Below are 23,222 nucleotides of genomic sequence, written 5' to 3'. Positions count from 1 at the left end.
ATGGAAATATTTCAGGAATTTCCCAAGAACCATTTCAGAAGAGATTGAACTATTCTTATCCCAGATTCTGTGTAAACAATTAGCTTTGATTTCATACTTGCTAATAGGGAAAACACTAAACCATGATCTTATTTCCATAAATAAAACTTTCTAATTCACTCTACTACCACAGTAAGAATATTTCTGTGAAAGCCCATATCTAGTCCCACCTTTTCTTGTTTTCAATGGCAGAGCCAGGTTCACTACTGTTACCAGTAACATACATTTTTTTTTCTTCATTGTTGTAAACAAGGGTTTTTAAAGAACAGTTGACTTGGTTCCTTATTTTGGGAAAGTGTATTTTCATATTCCACCTGAACTTTTTAGTTATAGTATGTTTTATCCAGGGTTCTATAGCTTTTCTTCCTTAGAACATAAGCACCTTCTCCCCAATTGTGATGTCTTAGATTTAGCTGCTCATATATTTTTTTTCATTAAAAAAACTGAATATTTTGAATATTTATCTTTTTCTTATTACTTTATAAATTATTGTCAGAAACAAATGAGAGAACTGCTGATTTTTGCAGTCTTATTCAAAATTACAATCTAAAAAATGACTTAATTTTAACGCAGGGCCAAAGAAAATTTATCTTATTAAATTAGATTGTATTCTGTGATTTTACAAAAAAAAAGTATTTAAAGTATACTTGGAAGAATGCAATAACATAAACGCATTCAATTATTTGTCAATGGCTTGTTGGTTCTACATATGGTTATCTTTTTCAGATTATATAAAGCAATCTAAAATCTCCATACTGACCTGTTTAAATGCTAGATATAGGAAAGAAAAACTAATTGAACTCTCTTATTTGTCAGACTTTTGTTATCTCTATATAATTCTATTTGAAGGCTTACACTATCAAAATAAATTCAGGTCATAAAGCCTTGCACTCCTCTTGACTGATGCATGGACATGTAACTTAATTTCACTAAAATATACCTGTACTTTAAGGCTGAGCTAATTTTTTTTCTTTTCTTTTCTTTTCCCTATTATTACATATTGCTTTATCCTAACTCATCCTATACCAAAACTTCTGAAAATTTTACTCATACAAATCTGAATTTGATTAATAATGATTTAAGACATTTTCTCTATGACACACTCTTGACCAAGAATTTGAGAATTTTGTTACATTAAGAGACACTCATTGCATTAAGCCCCCACTCCAGCCACTCTGAGAGTCCTTTCCTTTAAGAGAAATGTGAAGGTGATATTATAATGAAAATATGTCAGAAATATGAAGTATCATTATGGTAATAAGCATCTTCTCCAGAAGTGGATATTTTACAGAAATAAACTATACTTATCTCTTATTTTCATCGTAGGAAAATAAACAGAGATATAGTCATTCAACAAATGTATTGGTTATTTTTCATGTGTGACTCACTGTGTTTTGTCTCTGGGTATATTAGAGAGTAAAAGCTGTCCTCTTTACTCATAAAAATGTATCATTTGGTGAGAAATAATAATCAGATTTTTAATTAAATATCTATACATTTTTATTATGGAAAAAATATAAAGAAAAGACAAAACTTTAAGAGGGCATTAACATTTAGATTTGACAATATAAGGGTAGAAAAGGATTACTGAAAAAATATTTCAGTTAGAGTCATAAAAATCATTAGATATTTGCATAAAAAGGGTTAGAAAGGGGAAAGCATGAATTTTTGACCCATTTCTATATACTTCTTTATAAACCCATCAGCATAATATTGCTATAATATAATAAAACAAACAGTATTTATTGACTTCTATCATATTGACATAAAAATATTAAACAATTAACTTGGAACTTGGAACGTAATGATTAGGTCATTAGATTTCAATTATGATAAAACTTACAACTAATCAATGATTAATAGTCATTTTTATTTTTAGAAATATGGCTCAAAAAAGAGATGTTGTAATTAAACATACAATAGAATAGACTCCTTCAAACACTATTTTTCTAAAATGATTAAAAATAGTTCTAGTCATAACCCAGTAGATTTGTTTTTGTTCTGACAACTCTGTTTATCTTGCCTTTGCCCTCAAAGCTGATCAAGTGGTTAACTAAGTGGACATGGAAGGCTTCCAAGTGTGTGATCTGGTAATGACTTGTGAAACTTCTTTGTCTAGGGTCACAAAACAAAACAAAACAAAAAAAAAAACAAAACAAAAATAGGAAATACTGACAGATTTAATACTTCATTTTATAATCTTAGTCTGGAGCAATGCAGTTTTATTTATTTATTTATTTATTAGAGTGGATCACTTTAAGCATTTACTGAGTAATTTATTTTACATGTCACTCTTTGTGAGGATTGCCATTTTATATGTCAGATTGTGTCATGTGCATGTTTCAGATTATTTTTTATGCCCCAGCACAAAGCCAGTGAACCTCTCTCTCTCTCTTATCTGTCTACTTAACTATCTATCATCTATATGTTTTTATCTATATCTTTATATCCTCTACACAAAAATTTATTTCCTTAACTTCACAGAAGTATTTTGAAATATATAGGTGGATGTTTTTCAAAATTAAATGAGTTATAAAATACAAAATTCAATAAATAAAGTTTTGTACACTGAGGTAGTTTAATAAAAATATGAATTCCATACTAAGTAATTTTGAGTATATATATTTATACTTTATACTTGCAAATGTTTAGCATGTTTATATTTTAGGCATATGTATATGTGAACGTAAGTCATAGTATGGGATGATGGTCAAAATATACTAAATCAAGAGTTTAATAATTGCAAAAGAGGAGTTAAGATGATGGAGTGGTAGGAGGACGTCATGCTTGCTTCACTTGTGGAACATAGCTAAATATCAAATCATTTTGAACACCCAGGAAATTGATCTAAGTACTGAGAAAACAAACTGCATAACCAGAGATAGAAAAGAGGCCACATTGTGGAAGGTAAGAAGTGTGGAGACATGATTTAGGGGAGAAAAGAATCACCAATGCTGTATGGGGAGGGAGCCCTGATCAGGGAGAGAAGAGTGAGGCAGAGAACATGAGAGAGTTGGATTTAGGGAACTGCACAAGAAAAACACTTCTCCCAAACCATTGATGGTGTAAATGAGAGGGGCTGGTAAGCACAAGGCTTTTTTTGTTGTTGGTTTTTTTTTTTTTTTTAAGATTTTTATTCCCCCATCGGGCTCTCTGCTCGGCAGGGAGCCTGCTTCCCCCTCCCTCTCTCTCTGCCTGCCTCTCCATCTACTTGTGATTTCTCTCTGTCAAATAAATAAAATCTTTAAAAAAAAAATAAAAAAATAAAAAGACTAAAAAATCCAGTCAAAAGACAGAAGTTGATGGAGTGAAATAAAAAAAAAAAGCAAGACCCATCTAACTGCTGCCTATAAGAGATTCATTTCAAACCTAAATCTCCTCCAGATTGAAAGTGAGCAGATGAAGAAAAGTTTACCATGCAAATGGATGTCAAAAGAAAGCCAGTTTCAATACTTATATCAGATAAAATAGACTTTAAAATAGACCATAAAATGAGATTTTAAAAAGGACATATATTAATAAAGGGGAGAATTCAACAAGAAGATACAGCAACTGTAAGTATTTATGCACCCACAATGGGAGCATTCAAATGCATCACAAATACAAAAGAGCATAAAGGAGCTGAATAATAGTAATTCAATAATAGTAGAGGACTTAATGCTCCACTTACGTTGTTGGACAGATGATCCAAACAGGAAACCAAAGGAAACAGCGACTTTGAGCGATACAATGGACCAGATGATTTTGAGATATATTCAGAATATTCCATGCTAAAACAGCACAACACATTCTTTTCAAGTGCACGTGAAACATTCTCTAGAATAAATCACATATTAAGCCACAAAACAAATCCAAACAAATTAAAAAGATCAAGGTCACATCATTCATCTTTTCTGACCACAACACTGAATCCAGATACAATCACAAGAAAAAAAATATAGTAACAGCATAAGTACAGGGAGATTAAATAACGTGCCAATATACAAGGAATGGGCCAATAAGGAAATAAAAGAAGAAATAAAAATGTACATGAAAACAAATGAAAATAAAAACCCAGCAGTCTAAAATTTGGGGGATGAAGCAAAAGTGGTTCTAAGTGGTTCTTAGTGGTTCTAAGAGGGAAGTTTATAGCCATATAGGGCTACCTCAAGAACCCAAAAGAATCTCAAATAAACAACCTAACCTTACACCTAAAGAATTAAACAAAGCACAATAAACAAATCTTGAAAAACAGTGGAAGGAAGGCAATAATAAAGATTAGAGTAGAAAAAATACATAGAAACTAAAAAGAAAAAAAATCAATATCAATAGGAGTTGGTTCTTTGAAAAGATCAACAAAATTGATTAACCTTTATCCAGAATCATAAGAAAGGTCAAAAATAAATGAAATTGATAAAGAAGAGAAATATCAACCAACATCACAGAAACACAATTGTAAGAGGATACTATGAATAAATCTACCAATAAGTTAGACAACCTGGAAGAAATGGATACATTTCTAGAAATATGTAATTTATAAAAAGTGAAATAGGAAAAAATATAAAATTTGAACAGACCGTTTCCCAGCAAGGAGATTGAATCATTAAACAAAAAATCCCAGCAATATCCAGGACTAAAGAGCTTCACAGGTGAATTTACCAAAGCCTTTAAAGAGTTAGTATGGATTCTCCTACTATTCCAAAAAATAGAAGAAGGAAAATTTGCAAATCTACTCTATGATATTAGTATTACACTGACACCAAAGCCAGAAAAAGACACCACTAAAATAAGACCTACATGTCAGAATCTCTAATAAACGTTAATGCAAAAATCCTCAACAAAAAACCACTAAACCAAATCCAACACTACATTAAAAGAATTTCTACCATGATCAAATGGGGTTTATTCCTGGTTACAAGTGTGGTTCAATATTCACAAATGAATCAATGTGATATATCACATTAAAAAAAAAGAAATAATAAAAATCATATGATCATTTTAACAGACAGGAAAAAAAATTGACAAAGTACAACATCCGTTCATAATAAAAACCCTCCACAAAGTAGGTTTAGAGGGAACATAACTCAACATAATTAAAGACATTCTATAAAAAACCCACAGCAAACATCATACTCAATGGGGAAAAGAGAGCTTTTCCTCTACAGCCAGGAACAAGACAAGGGTGTCCACTCTCACTATTTTTATTCAACATAATACTGGCAGTCATAGCAATAGAAATCCAATGAGAAAAATAAATACAACATTCAAATTTGTAAGGAAGAAGTAAAAGTTTCACTATTTGCAGATAGCATGATGCTGTATATAGAAAACCTGAAAGACTCCACCACTAGAACTGGTAAATGAATTCAGTAAGTTTACAGGTTGCAAAATCAACAGAAATCTGTTGCATTCTGTACACAATAAAGCAGTAAAAAGATAAATTAAGGAAATAATTCCATTTACAATTGTACCCCAAATAATGACACTTAGTAATAAACCTAACCAAAGAAGTAAAATATTTCTACTCTGAAAACTATAAAACACTGATGAAAGAAATTGATGACACAAAGAAAGGGAAAGACATTCCATGCTTATGGGATGGAAAGAAATTATTTTTAAAGTATCTATACTACCCAAAACAATCCACGGTTTTAATGTAATCCCTATGAAAATACTAACAGTGTTTTTCACAGAACTGGAAAAAAGTAACCCTAAAATTCACATGGAACTACAAAAGGCTGCTAATAACCAAAGCAATTTTGAAGAAGAAAGAAAGAAGAGGGAAAGAGGAAAGAGAGAGGGAAAGAGAGAAAGAGAAAGAAAGAGAGAAGGAAAGAAAAGTAAAGTTGGAGGTATCATAATTCCAATCTTCAAGATTGTAGTCATCAAGACAGTATGTTACTGGCAGAAAAATAGACAAAAGATCAATGGAACAGAATAGAAAATCCAGAAATAAATCCATAATTATATGCTTACTTGATCTTTGATGAAGCAGGAAAGAATATCCAATGGGAAAAAGACAGTATCTTCAATGAATGTTTTTTTGAATATTAGCTATATGAAAAGAATGAAGCTGGACCACCAGCTTATACCGTTCACAAGAATAAATTAAAAATGGATTAAAGACCTAAGTGTAAGACCTGAAATCATAAAAATTTTAGAAGAGATTATAGACAGTAAGGTCTCTGACATTAGCCATAGTAATATTTTTCTTGACTTGTCTCCTTAGTCAAGGGAAACAAAAGCACAAATAAAATATTGGGATGGGGTGCTTGAGTGGCTCAGTGGGTTAAGCCTCTGCCTTTGGCTCAGGTCATGATCTCAGGGTCCTGGGATCAAGCCCCACATTGGGCTCTCTGCTCAACAGGGAGCCTGCTTCCTCCTCTCTCTGCCTGCTTCTCTGACTGCTTGTGATCTCTCTCTGTGTCAAATAAATAAACAAAATCTTAAGAAAATATATATATATAGGGACTACATCAAAATACAAAGCTTATGTACTACAAAGAATAAATAAAACTAAAAGGCAATATACAGAATGGGAAAAGATATTTATAAATTGCATTTTCTGATAGAGGGTTTGTATCCAAAATATATACAGAACTGATATAACTCAACACCAAAAATAATAGTAATAATCCAATTTAAAAATGGGCAGAAGACATGAACAAAAGTTTCTCCAAACAAGACATCCAGATGGCCAACAGATATATGAAAAGATGTCCAGCAACACTCATTATCAGGAAAATACAAATCAAAACTACAATGAAGACCTCAGTGACTCAGTCGGTTAAGCATGGACTCTTGATTTCTGCTCACATCATGATTTCAAAATAGCGCGATCAAACCCCCTGTCAGCTCTGAGCTCAGCAGGGAGTCTTCTTGAGATTCTCACCCCCTCTCCTTTCCCCTCCCCCTGGTTATGCAAACACTCTTTCTCTAAAATAAATAAACAAATAAATAAATCTTTTAGAAAGAAATACAATGAGACATTACCTTACACCTAGCATAATGACTAAACTCAACAACAAAAGAGACAATGGTTGTTGGCAAGGATGTGAAAGCATACACTGTTGGTGGAATGCAAACTAGTGGAATCACTGTGGAAAACAGTTTGAATGTTACTCAAAAATTTAAAAGCAGAACTACCATCTGATCCAATAGTCACACTACCAGGTATTTATCCAAAAAATCCAAAAACACTAATTCAAAAGGATATATGCACCCCTATGTTTATAGCAGCATTATTCACAATAGTCAGATAACAGAATCAGCCCAAGTGTCCATCAATGAATGAATGGATAAAGAAGAGGTGGTATATATATACACAGTAGAATATCATTCAGCCAGGGCACCTGGGAGGCTCAGTCATTAAGCACCTGACTTTGGCTTAGGTTGTGATCCCAGGGTCCTGGGATTGATCCCTACATCAGGCTTCCTGCTTGGTGGGAAGCCTGTTTCTCCTACCCCACTCCCCCTGTTTGTGTTTCCTCTCTCACTGTGTCTCTCTGTCAAATAAATAAATAAAATCTTCAAAAAAGAAGGAATATTATTCAGCCTTATAAAATAATGAAACTGGGTTATTTGCAATGGAAGGATGGAGCTACAGAGCATAATGTTAAGCAAAATAAGTCAGTGAGAGAAAGACAAATACCATATGATTTCAGTCATATGTGGCATTGACACAAAACAAAGAGCGAGGGGGAAAAGAGAGAGTGACAAGCCTAGAAACAAACTCTTAACTATTGAAAATAAATTGAAAATAAATTGATGGTTACTAGAGGGCAGGTTGGGGGGTGAAATAGGTAATGGGGATTAAGGACAGCACTTATGATGAGCACTGGCTGATGTACGGAATTGTTGAATCACTTTATTGTACACCTGAAATTAATAATAACACTGGATGTTAACTATATTGGAATTGAAATTTAAAAAGTCTATATCCCAACAGGTATGCAAATATAAGCAGGTAAATATAATAATACATGTTATAAGATAAAATTTATAAGTCCAATTAATCACCAGTATTATTTATGCTTTATATTTACCAATGATGAAATTCTAAGTAATACATTAAATTTCTTCTTTCTGAATCTTTAAAAAAATATTGCAAGCATAAATAACCAAGAGGACTAGGAGAATATAAACCACAGTTTTAATAAGCAATTACTTTTCCCTATTTCTTTTTTTTACAAAAACATCATTTTGAGCATGCATTTCCTTCATAATTACATAAATATTTGATAAAATTTAAATGAAACAGGTTACTAACAGTTTATGAATAACTATGACAACAGTTATTTAAGAAATCAATAACTAGAGGAGTCCAAGATGCAGAGGAATGGAGACCTGAATTTCATCTGGTCCCAGAAATTCAGCTAGATAGCTATCAAACTACTCTGCACATCTGAGAACTCAACTGGAGATCAAAGAAAAGAATAATTACAATTCTACACAGACACTAGCAACAATTTTCAACAAGATATAAGGTTCAAAGTGAATCAGAAGCAATATGTGGGAAAATATACTACGGGAGGAGGGAGCCTCCATCAGCCAGCTACCAGAAAGTGATAGAGAACAAAATTGGAACATTTAGAAGTCTGCTCTGATAAGGGAAATCATTCAGGCAGCTAAACAGGAAGTGGAACCCTCAGAACAATGTGGCCTCAAGATACTTGGGGTTACAGGAAGACCCGGGGTCCCTGAGTATACCAGGTATCAGAACAGGAAAACTGGCCACAAAGGGTGAGCCTAAGAGCAAGCTCTCAACTTGGGCTTGCCATAAACTGTGATCCATGGCACATTTGGGCTATTGATCTTTGAGTAGGGGCCCAGCAAGTGGCAGAACCCAGGATAGACAACTTCCTCTCCTGGGAGGAGTGACACTGGAGCATGCTGCAGGAGCTTGCTGGGTTTGGAGACGCCAAAATGGGTCATGTGCCTGAGATAGAAATGCTTGGTTGCACGCCTGGTGAGCAGGGAGTGTGGCTGGAGAGCAGGGAGACCAAAGTGATTGATTTCTTTTCTCTGAGCGCTCCCTGAGGATGAGGGCCCCAAACTTTCAGCTCAGGGGCCAGAGACTGGGAAGACGACATTTTCATTCTTAATTTCTAAACCTTCATGGAAAGGCTTCAGGGAAAAAAGCCGCAGAGAGCAACCAAGATTACTTAGCCTAGCCCCAGGCAAGGACAGAGCAATTCCACATGGGCAAAGACATTTGAGAATCAATGAAAAAGACCTCTCCCTGAGAAGAAGCATGAGTCTGTGGAGTTTGGCACACACGGTGGTGGAGACAGGTTGGCCTGGAGGATCTGGGGAGGGAAGTGGACACTGACATCTTGGCTCTGGGCCAGAGATTCCTACACAGCTATATGGCCCTCTAAAGAAAAAACAGAAAGAGGCTAGTGAACAAAAGCTGCACAGCCAACCAGCTCACATTAAGCTTATCCCCCTGACAAGGGGTGCTGCAAGTCCACCCAGGCAAAGACATCATAGAAGCCAAGCAGCAGGTCCCTTCCCCAGAAGACAGACTAGAAGAACAAGTGAATGAAATTAAGGTTATTTCCCACAGGACTGTAAAATTTGAGTGCCGGGGGAATATTATATAGGGAGCTTCAGTTTTTCCCTCATGACTCACTTATACTTTAGACTAAAATTTTACATTTCTTTATTAGTTTCTTTTCTTTTTCTTTATTTTTTTTAAACCCTACTCCCATTTCAAATAGATTTGTATTTCCCAACCTGTGCTGTAAATCACTTAACTTCTATTTTCTTTTCCACATATATGTTTTATAGATTTATACCCTATATTATCCCACTTTTCACTCTATACAATTTATCTTGATAGATATGTAAATTCTTATTTTTTGCAATTTTGGGTCTCTTTTAACACAGAGACCATATATCAAGCAGGAACAGACAGATCACCCTGTTGTATTCACTCTGAGAGATTATAATCTCTATCACCACCCCCTCTCCTTTTCTTTTCTTCCTTTTTTGTTTTTTTTTAAAAAAAGGTTATTATTGTTATTATTGTTGCTGTTGTTGTTTTGATGGTTTATCTGGTAGCTTTCAACCACTTTGGATTTTTTCATATGTGCATTTTGCTTGGGTCAGTGTTGATATTTTGAACGCTGTACATTCTCTCAACCATCCCTCAACAGAATGACTAGGAGAGAAACTCCCAACAAAGAAAAGAACCAGAGACAATGTTCCCTGCCACAGATCTAATGGACATGGCTATAAGCAAGATGGGAGAGATAGACTTCAGGATAACAATTAAGAAGTTAATAGCTAGGGTTGACAAAAGCATTACTAACAATATAGAATCTCTAAGGGCAGGAATGAAACCTAATCAGGCCAAACTTAAAAATGTTACAAATGAAGTGCAATCTAAACTGGATACTCTAATAGCCAAAATAAATGAGGAAGAAGAGAGAATAAATGATCTAGAATATAAGATGATAGAAAGGAAGGAAGCTGAGCAGGATAAGGATAAACTACTAGAAGGCCATGGGAACAGACTGAGATTAATGCCGCCATCAAATATTCCAGTATCAGAATTACTGGAATCCCTCACTCCCTGAAGGAGTGGAGAGAGAGAGGAGTAGAAGGTATATTTGAGCAAACTTAGCTGAGAACTTCCCTAACCTCAGGAAAGAAACAGGCATTCATGTCCAAGAGTCAAAGAGGACTCCTCCCAAGATCAATTAAAAATAGACAAACATCCCAGCAGATAATATTGAACTTGAAAATCTTGTCAGAATGGGCTGGCAGACATATTCAGGGTACTCAGTGGGAAGAATATGCAGCCAAGAATACTTTATCTAGCAAGGTTGTCACTCAGAATGGATGGAAAGATAAAGAGCTTATAGGACTAGAGAAGCTAAAAGAATATGTGACCACCAAGACAGCCCTGGAAGAAATATTAAGGGGTTTCTATAAAAGAAGAAAGACCCCAAGAGTAATACAGACTAAAAATTTACAGAGACAGTCTGTAGAAACAGGGACTTTACAGGCAATATGATCACACTAAATTAATATCTTTCAATAATTATCCTCAACATGAGCAGCCTAAAAGCTCCCATGAAATGCACTAGGCTGCAGATTGGATAAAGACAGGATCCATACAAATGCTATCTATGAAAGACTCATTTTGAACCAAAAGACACCTCCAGGGGCACCTGGGTGGCTCAGTCATTAAGCATTTCCCTTCAGTTCAGGTCATGATCCTGGGAATGAGCTCCACATCAGCAGGTACCCTGCTTCTGTGTTTCCCTCTACATGCTGCTCCCTCTGCTTGTAGTAGCTCTCTGTCAAATACATAAATAAAATCTAATATAAATAAATAAACCTCCAGATTGAAAGTGAGGGGATGGACAACCATTTGTCATGCCAACAGACCTCAAAAGAAGGCTGGGGTAACAATTCTCTTCTCAGACAAATTAGATTTTAAAGCAGTCTAGTGAGAGATGTAGAGGGACACTATATCATACTTAGAGGGTCTATTCAAAAGAAAATTTAACAGTTGTAAATATCTATGCCCCCAACATGGAAGAAATCAACTACATACACCAACTGTTAACCAAAATAAGTAATCCTACTTATTTTATTTATTTATTTGTTTGTTTATTTATAATAAAACATTAATCATGGCAGACCTCAAAACTCCACTCTCATAAATGGACAGATCATCTAAGCAGAAGATCAACAAAGAAACAAAAGCTTTGAATGATATATGGGACCAGATGGACTTCATGTATATTTACAGAGCATTCCACTCTAAAACAATACAATACTCATTCTTCTCGAGTGCACACAAAACTTTCTCCAGAATAGGCCACATAATGGGTCACAAATCAGGTCTCAACTGATACCAAATGAATAAGGTTATTCCCTGAATGTTATCAGACCACAATGCTTTGAAACTGGAACTCAATCACAAGGGGAAAAAAAAAATGTAAGGAATTCAAACACTTGGAGGTTAAAGAGCATCCTGCTAAAGAATGATTGGGTCAACCAGGAAATTAATGAAGAACTTAAACAATTCATTGAAACTAATGAGAATGAAAACACATTATCCAAAACACATTGGAACACTGTAGGGGCTGTCCTAAGGGGGTAAATAGATAACCATCCAAGCCTCTCTCAAAAAAATTAGAAAAATCCCAAATGCACAAGCTAAACTTAAACCTAAAGGAGCTGGAGAAAGAAGAGCAAATAAAACCCAAGCCAAGCAGGAGAAGATAAATAATAAAGGTCAGAGCAAAGATCAGTGAAATAGAAACCAGAGAACAGTAGAACATATCAATGAAACTGGAAGCTAGTTCTTTGAAAAAATTAATAAGATCAATAAACTGATGGCTAGACTTACCCAATGATAAGAAAAAGACCAAAATTAATAAAATCATGAATGAAAGTGGTGAGATCTTGACTAACACCAAGTAAATAGAAACAATTATTAGAAATTATTACCAGTAACTATTCACCAACAAATTAAGCAACCTAGAAGAAATGGATGCATTCTGGAAACTTAAAAACATCCAAGACTGAAACAGGAAGAAACAGACAATCTGAATAGACCAACAACCAGTAACAAAATTGAAGCAGTAATCAAAAACCTCCCAAAACACAAAATTCCATGGCCAGATGGCTTCCCGTCTGGAAAGAATTCCCAGGGGAATTCTACTGAACATTTAAGGAAGAAATCTCACCTATTCTACTGAAGCTGGTTCCAAAAATAGAAACAGAAGAAAAACTTCCAAACTTATTCTGTGAGACCAGTCTTATCTTGATCCCAAAACCAGGAAAAGAGCCCATCAAAATGGGAATTACAGCCCAACATCCCTGATGAACATGGATGTCACAGTACTTAAGATCTTAGCCAATAGGACCCAACCATATATTAAAAGGATTATCCAGGTGGGATTTATTCCTGGGATGCAAAGGTAGTTCAATATTCACAAAGCAATCAGTGTGATAGAGCACATTAATAAAAGAAAAGACAAGAACCATATGATCATTTCAACTGATGCAGAAAAAGCATTTGAGAAAGTACAACATCCTTTCCTGATTAAATTTTTTTTCAAAGAGAGTCAATTATCCTATGGTTTCACTTATTTGTGGAGCATAACAAATAACATGGAGGACAAGGGGAGTTAGAGAGGAGAAGGGAGTTGGGGGAAATTGGAAGGGGAGATGAACCATGAGAGACTATGGACTCTGAAAAACAATCTGAGGGGTTTGAAGCGGCAGGGGGTGGGAGGTTGGGGGAACCTGGTGGTAGGTATTAGAGAGGGCATGGATCGCATGGAGCACTGGGTGTGGTGCAAAAAACAAGGAATACTGTTATGCTGAAAAAAAAAAATACCTCTTTCAGAGTGTAGGGATAGAAGTAACATACTTCAGTATAATAAAAGCCATCTATAAAAAGTCCACAGTGAATATCATTCTCAATGATATCTCTCTCAAAAGCTTTCAGCTTTTCCCTTAAGAACAGAAACATAATAGGGATGCCCACTATCACCATTGCTGTTCAACATAGTATTTGAAGTTCTAGCCTCAAAAATCAGACAACAAAAAGAAATAAAAGGCATTTAAATTGACAAAGAAGAGGTCAAACTCTCTCCTTTCAGATGACATGGTACTATATGGCAAACTGAACGACTGCTCCAAAATTACTAGAACTCATATAGAGATTCAGCAATATTACAGGATACAAAATCAATGCAGAGAAATCAGTTGCATTTCTATACACTAACAATGTAATTGAAGAAAGAGAAATTAAGCAATTGATTTCATTTATGATAGCACCAAAATCTATAAGATACCTAGGAATAAACCTAAACAAATAGGTAAAATATGTATACTCTTGAAACTGCAGAACACTTATGAAAAAATTGAGGAAGACACAAAGAAATGGAAAAATATTCCATGTTCATAGATTGGAAGACTAAATAGTGTGAAAATATCTATGTTGCCCAAAGTAATGTAAACTTTCAGTGCAATCTCTATCAAAACACTGTTGACATTTTTTCAGACAGCTGGAACAAACAATCCTAAATTTTTTATGGAAACAGGAAAGATCCTGAATTGCCAGAGGATTGTTGAAAAAGAAAATCAAAGCTGGAGGCATTACAATACCTGATTTCAAGCTATATTACAAAGCTTTGATCACCAAGACAGCACAGCATTGGCAGACAAATGGACACATAGATCAGTGGAACAGAACAGAGATCCCAGAAGTGGATCAAACTGTCAACTCTGTGGGTCACCTAATCTTCAACAAATCTGGAAAAAAAAATCTCTTCAATCAATGGTGCTGGGAAGATTGGACAGCCAGAAACAGGAGAATGAAACTGGACCATTCTGTTACACCATACACAAAATACATGAAAAACCCAAATGTGAGATAGGAATTCATCAAAATCCTTGGGGAGAACAGAGGTGGTAACCTCTTTGATATTGGCCACAGCAATCTCTTTTAAGACATGTCTATAAAGGCAAGGGAAACAAAAGCAAAAGTGAACTTTTGGGGCTTCATCAAAACAAAAAGCTTTTGCACAGCAAAGGAAACCACCAACAAAACTAAGAGGCAGCCCACAGAATGGGAGAAGATATTTGCAAATGACATTACAGATAATGGGCTAGTATCCAAGATATATAAAGAACTTTTCAAACTCAACTCCCAAAAAACAAATAATTCAGTCAATAAATGGGCAAAATATATGAACAGATCTTTCTCCAAAGAAGACATACAAATAGCTAAGAGACACATGAAAAAATGTTCAACGTCAGGGAAACACAAATCAAAAGCACAGTGAGAAACCACCTTACACCAGTTAAAATGGGAAACGAAAATAATAAGATAGGAAACAATTGTTGGCAAGAATGTGGAGAAAGGGAAACATTCTTACACTGTTGGTGGTAATGTAAGCTTGTATAACCACTCTGGAAAGCAGTATGGAGGTTTCTCAAGATGTGAAAAATAGAGTTACCCTATGACCCAGCAATTGCACTACTAGATATTCACCACAAAGATAAAGATATAGTGAAAAGAAGGGGTGCATGCAACCCAATGTTTATAGCAGCAATGACCTCAATAGCCAAACTGTGAAAGGTGCTGAGATGTCCTTCAACAGATAAATGGATAAAGATGTGGTTCATATATACAATGCCCTATTACTCAGCCATCAGAAAGGATGAATACCCTCCACTTGCATCAGTATGAATGGAACCGGAGGGGATTATGCTAAGTGAAATAAGCCAAGCAGAGAAAGACAGTTATCATATGGTTTCACTCCTAGGTGGGACATAAGGAATAGCATAGAGGACAACAACGAGGGAAAACTGAATGAGAAGAAATCAGAGATGAAGACAAACCATGATAGACTTAGGACCCTGGGAACCAAACTGAAGGTAACAGAAGGAAGGAGGATTGAGGTATGGGATATCTTGGTGATGGGTATTAAGGAGGACATATGTGATGATGAACAGTTGGTGTTATACACAACTAATGAATCGTTGAACACTGCATCAAAAACTAATGATGTACTATATGTTAGATAGTTGAACGTAATAATAAAAAAAATAACAAATATGGTAAAACTGTTGGGGAAAAAAAAAGAAGTGACAATGGCAATAACCAAGAAACAAACAAACAAACAACAACAACAAAAAAACACACAGAAAACAAAGATATGGTTCTTCCGAGTTAATTTTTAAATATTTTAAAACAACTCTATTATAAATTGACAGAATAGATATTACCTACATATCTAAGAAAATATTTCTCAACACATGGAATAAAGCAAGTGAACCAAAATATAATTGAACTAAATATAATTTAGTTCTGAACTAAAATAGAAATGTTTATTTTTAAATTTTGGATAAATGTAGCCTCCAGAATGGATAAAATTAAAAAGGCAGTGTTAGTGAGCATGTGGAGCATCTGGGTTTTCATACACTGTTGGGAGTGTGAATTATGACCAGTTTCAAACTTTTCTCCATTTTCTACTAAAGCTAAATGTATTCAGACACTGTGGCCTAATGATTCTGTTCCTAGATTTATCTAATAAAACAGAAATAGAAGAACACATATTAGAATGTTAATAGCAGTACACAAAGTGGAAAATTCTATGATGCTCATTAATAGTAAAATGTTTATAAGCATTGCTGTATAGTCACAAAATGAAATTATATACAACAATGAGGAAAGGCCTAACACTATGTAGAACAATATGATTACATCTTATAACCATAACTGTGTAAAGGAAGCTAAATTAAAAAAAAAACCCTGAACAATATCATGTATATGAAGTTGAATTCAGCAAAATTAATTTATATTATTAGAAGCCAGGATAGTGGTTATCTTTGGGATATGGATGATAATAATTGGAAGAAGATGCAAAACGGATTTCCAGAATGTTGATACTTTTTTTTTTTTCCCCTTGATCTAGATACAGGTTTTGGTGGTGTTCACTTAGTGAAAATGTATTGAAATAGAACATGACATGTGCATCTTTCTGTTGACATCATACTTCAATAAAATTTTTAAATTGAATGTTTCTTTCCACAGCTGCATTTTCAAATATTTTTACTGATAAAACTCTATATACATACAATGCTTATTTTTCTTTGGGATAAATATACTGAAATACAAAGATCTTCTGACAAAGATCTTCTGAAGCCAGTATTACCTTCTAGATATCATCAGTGTATGTTTTACAGCAAAAAATAACAAAAAATATTTTTATAAGAAAATTATATTAACATAGTTCAAGAATTTCATGAGGAAATGATTAAATATTATTTTAAAATGAAAGCTATTTCAACCCCAAAATCCATACTGGGTTTATTTTGCTTGATTTAACCATCTCTATTGATTAAATAAAGCAGAAAAATGTAAAGTCTGATTTTGTTTGATGTTAATGAATACTACCTAAATGTCTAAATTATATTGCATCCATGGAGGAGGGAGCATATATAAAATGATGTTGAGTTTTTAGCCTTCCCTCAATTATTTCCAGTCAATTGTTTGTATATATTTTTATTGTTTTTCCATTTTGCCACATGCATATGGATTTGCTGATCAAAAGTAAACCCTATCTCCTTTAAGTCATTACCAGAATGTATCAGAACATCCAATAGAGTGTGCATTCTCACTCTGGTTTCTTTTGTGGATATTTTTACATGGTTTATCTTCCTTACTATACTTTTAGCTTCTTAGGGTCCAGGACGATGGGTCGCTTATTTTTTTTATTTCTTCAAGAGTTGACCTCTAAGCATCACATTTAGGAAGTACATTGAATGAATTTTGTTTTGCTTTGTTGTGTTTTTTATCCTATATTAACTTGTTAGTGAGATCCTTAGCTTTGGACATTGTCATGAATGATGCTTAGACATAATATTTCATATTTTCTTACTTAGCCATGAGATTTTAGTTATTTAACCTTTGTGAGCCTCAGTCTTCTATAAAGTAGTGATAGCAATACTATACCTCTTTCACAGTGGATGTGAAGATAGGATAGAATTAAAGTGTAAAGTGTTTAGTACTAAATACATGGCAACTAAACAATAAATATCACTTCCCTTGTCTTTCTCTTTTCCCAAAAGCCTATCTTTTGTTGAAGTGGTATTAACATTCATTAGAAAAACACTTCCCTAAATTTTTATTCAATCTATTTAAACAGAACAAAATCCCCAAGATAAAAGGCACTGCTTACCCATTTCTCCCACCCTTCACACCCACTTCTGGCGACCACCAACTTGTTCTCTGGGTCTATGACCTTGGGTTTTGTTTTTTTTGTTGTTGTTGTTGTTTAGATTCCACATGTAAGAACGATGCTAAGATACTTGCTTTTCTCTGATTTACTTCATTCAGAATAATGCCTGCAAGGTCCATTAATGTTCCAAATGACAAAATTCCATCCTTTTTTTATGGCTAATTAATATCCCATTGTGTGTGTGTGTGTGTGTGTGTGCGTGTGACAATTTATCTACTTATCCGTCAATGGACACTTAGGTTGTTTCTATACCTTTGTTATTGTAATAATGCTGAAATAAACATAAAGGGGACATACATTTTTTATGAGTTAGTGTTTTCATTTTCTTCAGATAAATATCTGACATGGAATCATGTCCATATATTTAGATCATTTGATATTTCTATTTTTAATTTATTTGAGAAACCTTCATACTGTTTTCCATAGCAGCTACACCAAGTTACCTTCCCACCAGTAGTACAAGGATTTTCTTTCCTCCACATCTTTGTTAAAGCTTGCTATTTCTTATCTTTTTGATAATGTCATTCTTAAAGGTGTGAGATTATGTCTCATTATGGTTTATATTTCCCTGGTGATTAAGGACACTGAGCATCCTTTAATGTACCCATTAGTCATCTGTATATCTTCTTTAGAACATCTATTCAATTTCTTTGCTCATTTTAAATATTTTATTTGTTTATTTGACAGAGAGCTAGAGAGACAGCACAAGTAAGCAGAGCATCAGGGAGATGGGGAGAGAGAGAAGCAGGCTCTCTGCCGAGCAGGGAGCCCGATGCGAAACTCGATCGCAGTACCTTGGAATCATGACCCCTGCCGAAGGCAGCCGCCCAACCACCTGAGCCACCTGGGCACCCCTTTGCTCATTTTAAAATTAAATTTTTTTGATATTAAGTTTTACAGGTTCTTTACATATTTTGGATATTAGCCCCTTACCATATATATGACTTGCAAATACATATTTTTCCCTTTGGTAAGTTATTTTTTCAGTTTATTGATGGTTCCTTTTGCTATGCAGATACTTTTTAGTAACCCTGTTTATTTTGCTTTTCATGCTTTTGCTTTGGTGTTAGGTTCAAAAACATTTCCAAGATCTATGTCAGGGAGTTTACTGCCTATGTTTGTTTGTTTGTTTGTCTGTTTTGTTTCATTTTGTTTGTTTTTTTTTTTTAATTTTTATTTTATTTTTAAATTAATTTCTTATTTTTATAAACATATATTTTTATCCCCAGGGGTACAGGTCTGTGAATCACCAGGTTTACACACTTCACAGCACTCACCAAAGCACATACCCTCCCCAATGTCCGTAATCCCACCCCCTTCTCCCAAACCCCCTCCCCCCAGCAACCCTCAGTTTGTTTTGTGAGATCAAGAGTCACTTATGGTTTGTCTCCCTCCCAATTCCATCTTGTTTCATTTATTCTTCTTCTACCCACTTAAGCCCCCATGTGGAGTTTTATAGGTCTTAACATTCAGATTTTTAATCCATTTTGAGTTAATTTTTGTGTATGGTGTAATATATTTGTTTAGTTTCATTATTGTGCATGTGCCTGTCCAATTTTCCCAAAATCATTTATTGAAGAGCAGGTCTTTTCCTCATTGTGTATTGTCAGCTCCTTTCTAATAAATTAATTGTGAATATATTAATAGATTTATTTTTCTTCTCTCTATTCTGCTGTTATGTCAATGCCATACTCTTTTAATTACTGTAGTTTTATAATGTAGTTGGAAATCAGGGAGTATGATGTCTCCAGCTGTGGTCTTCTCTTTCAAGATTACTTTGGTCATTTGGGTTCCATAATTTTTTTTTATTTTTGTGGTTCCATACGAATTTTGTTCTTCCACAAAATTTTAGGATTTTTGGTTCTATTTCTGTAAAAATGACATTGGAATTTTGATAGGGATTGCCCTGAATCTGTATAGCGCTTTGATAAGAAAACAAAGAAAAATAAACTCTCAGTCATGATTTCAGAATTCATATTTGAAGCTTCCTGGGAATGCTCTAGTTGAAAAGTGGATTTATTTTAAAGCTGTTTTTTTTTTGTGTGTGTGTTTTTATTAGGAGTAGCTTTGGAGAGGCTAATGTAAATTACATTGAAAATTTTCCTAGCAAGCCCCTTGCCAACTCTAATGACATAATTTTGTGTATTTTTAAAGCTTTTATTTAAAAAATTTTTTTGAAAAACAATACAGAGTTGTAAAATGTAAGATAAAAAGATACAACATTAGTTGGCATATCTTATAATTTAAAAGTTTTGGGAGACAATCAATTTTCAGGAGATATTCAAGAACTTATGTTTTCCTACAATGTTATTATTTGTTTTAAAAATGAATGCCAAATACTCCTGACTAGAGTATATATCCTAGTATACATCCTATCAATGGTAAAATTGGGCACTTTCTATCTATAATATAAAAACTGAAGGTATCTCTCTAAAAATAAAGACTTGAAGTCAGTACAACATAGCCTTAGACTACACCATAGTGGATCAGCAAATATAGATCTTCAGGTCTCAGAAGGCATTGAAACATTTCTACAGGTAATTGGCACTGACTTTAGAGACTTCTTGGTCTTTACTTCTGGGCATTCTCAAAAGCTGTAGGATACATCCTGGCTGCCAGTTCTCCATATTCTATTAATAGCCTCAAAGTTAATGAGCATTCCTTGATGAGAGACTGAGGGGGAAAATATGACAATCTTCTTCCACTGACACACAGGTAGGGGCTAACCCACTCTAGGAATAAAATTTGATGTCATCTGAATCAGCTGAAATTTTAGATGAAACATTTACTCATATAAAATTTGCTAAACTTTACCATATGTCCAAGGTGAATAATTTGGATTCTAAAACACAGCTATTATTACAAAGGCAACACTAATCAAAATACTAATGATTTTTAACCTAGTATATTACAAGTTTAGATTAAATATCAATAATTTTTAATTTAGTCTAACTGACTTTGAAAAGGTAGAGTGTTTGGTTATGTCTGTGTAGCCAGAATGAAAACCTGGTTCATGAACTGTGTGAAATAATGCTTATAGCTAGATGGGGACATCCCTGTGATTATCTCTGAGATTACCTTGGAAGTCAACTAAAGACTCTTGTCTATGACAAAGATGGGTTGGGCTAGGTAGTAATTTTCAATGTGCTCTTTAAAATTTGAAAATGCTCTGATAGAACCCAGTACCATTATTTGGGGATACATAGATGAATGGCAGATATCTGGCAGACTGATTTGCCTGCATAACTTGGGGGTGTATTGAAGCAAACAACAATAATAAAACTAAAAACAAAACAAAACTCAAAACTTCTGCTAGAAGTATCTTAAAACAGATCTTTGTGTACATCTTGATAGATCATAATCCAGACATGAAGCACAACCTATAAAACTTAGATAGGATCTGAGGGAGATACACTTGTAGATTTCTTGGGACCCATGTGCTTACCTGTCTTCTCTTTCTGTGACTATATTCTTACATTCATTAGGCTCTCAAACATTTATTATCGTGGAATCTTTTGAGATCTTTCAATTATCCTCTCTGTGTAACCTTTGCATCAACTCACTGGTTAAGGTAAGTATCTCTTATAGCCAAAATGGATGCGTATGGTTGCATAGTATATTCCATTTTTGTCAAACTCTGTCCTGCTTAATTTAATTCATAAATTCACTTGAATTCACCTAGGTCAAAAAAGCCAAGATAGTATCAGTCTACATACGTAAAATATTTCAAAATATTTCAAATTTATAGTAAGTCATGTTTCACTATAAAAACTCTGAAAATTGATGTCAAATGTTGCCTTGCTTTATATTAAGGATAGTAGGAGAGGTTAGCTTCATTTGCATTTCCATTAATTTCCTAACAAATTCAAAATGGTCACTTAAAGTCTAAGTAAAAACCAGGCCAAGCCTGTGGCCTGCCATTTCAGCTAGATTATTAGTTCTAAGCCACCTGCAATGCAGAATTTATCATAACTTGGTAAGTAGGAAAATTTTTAATTCCCCCTTAAAAAAAAAGAAAAAAAAACACTTCAGGGAATATGGGTAAATGTCTTAAAGTCATAAAGCCTCACACAAATTTAGGTCTTCTACATACAATTTATTCAATGTATCCTTAAATAATAATTTCTAATAGAGGGACACCTGGCTGGCTCAGTGCATTAGGCCTCTGCCTTTGGCTCAGGTCATGATCTCAGAGTCCTGGGATTGAACCCCACATTGTGCTCTCTGCTAGGCAGGGAGCCTGCTTCCCCCTCTCTCTCTGCCTACTTGTGATCTCTTTCTCTCTCTGTTGAATAAATAAGTAAAATCTTTTTTAAAAAATAATCATTTCTAATAGAAGTTTTAGTGACTTTAGTGTTATGTGAAACTTCTGTTCACATTTAAAAGACACAAACACTAAATTACTTACATTTGATAAATGTCATCATTAATAAAAGAAAGCTTAGCTAAACATAGTAATCCTGTGCTGGACAACATATTTGATTGTTTAATGATCCTGGAATTTAACCAATTGGTTAATTTATTAATCCTGGATCTAACTTAAGCTAACAGAAAGCTATACTTTTTTTTTTTTTTCAATATGACCCCCACCCCAGTAAAGCCTGGTTGTTGATTTTTTGAATGTTATAGTATAATTGGTTTTATTTTATTTTCCTAGGATGTGAAATGATAGCCTAGATGTAAAAATCAAACAAGACACATAACATTAAAAATTAAATTGGGCTTAGTCTATTAAGGAAACTTGGGTACAGGTATGAAAAAAATGCCAATATTTCTGCCCAAATTGTTAGTTTTTAATATACTCCACAGTACCTGGCAGCAGTTTTTCCAGAACCACTAGATTGACAGGTTAATTATAGAAGATGTAAAACTATACCTACAGATAACAAATCAAATGGGTATTCATTCACTTGGCACTCCACCTGAAAACAGCAGACAACTTTTATTTGAAACTATTTGAGGAAACAAATCATACAATGCATGACATTGAAAATTCCCATACAAATGCATAGTGAGGCTGCAGCAAGATTACCGATTTCACATTTATAAACATGAATTTATGGGGAGAAAAAAAAAAACACCTCAATTCACTTCAAAGTAAATGAATTCTCCTATTAGAATGTACTGTGTTATATGATGCTGTGTAATATCCTTCAAGTGAAATGAGATCACCTTCAAGTTTTACTATTACCACAATGATGTCTTGACATAACTTAAAAATTATATTATATCCTTTGTCATTTTATACCAAAAAAAAAGATGCATTCGCTGGCAAGAAATTTCTTGATTCACTGTATGTGGACCAATGAAAATATTTTTCCCTCCTTTATACAGAGTAGTTCACCTTGCTTTGAAGCCAGTTTGACCTTCTGAAAGTAGACATAAGACATATTCAAACATATTCTTGTTTGAATAAATATCTTG

Source organism: Mustela erminea, chromosome 9 (assembly GCF_009829155.1).
Source record: "Mustela erminea isolate mMusErm1 chromosome 9, mMusErm1.Pri, whole genome shotgun sequence".
Taxonomy (NCBI): Eukaryota; Metazoa; Chordata; class Mammalia; order Carnivora; family Mustelidae; genus Mustela; species Mustela erminea.
Note: the sequence above shows the minus strand (reverse complement) of the source record.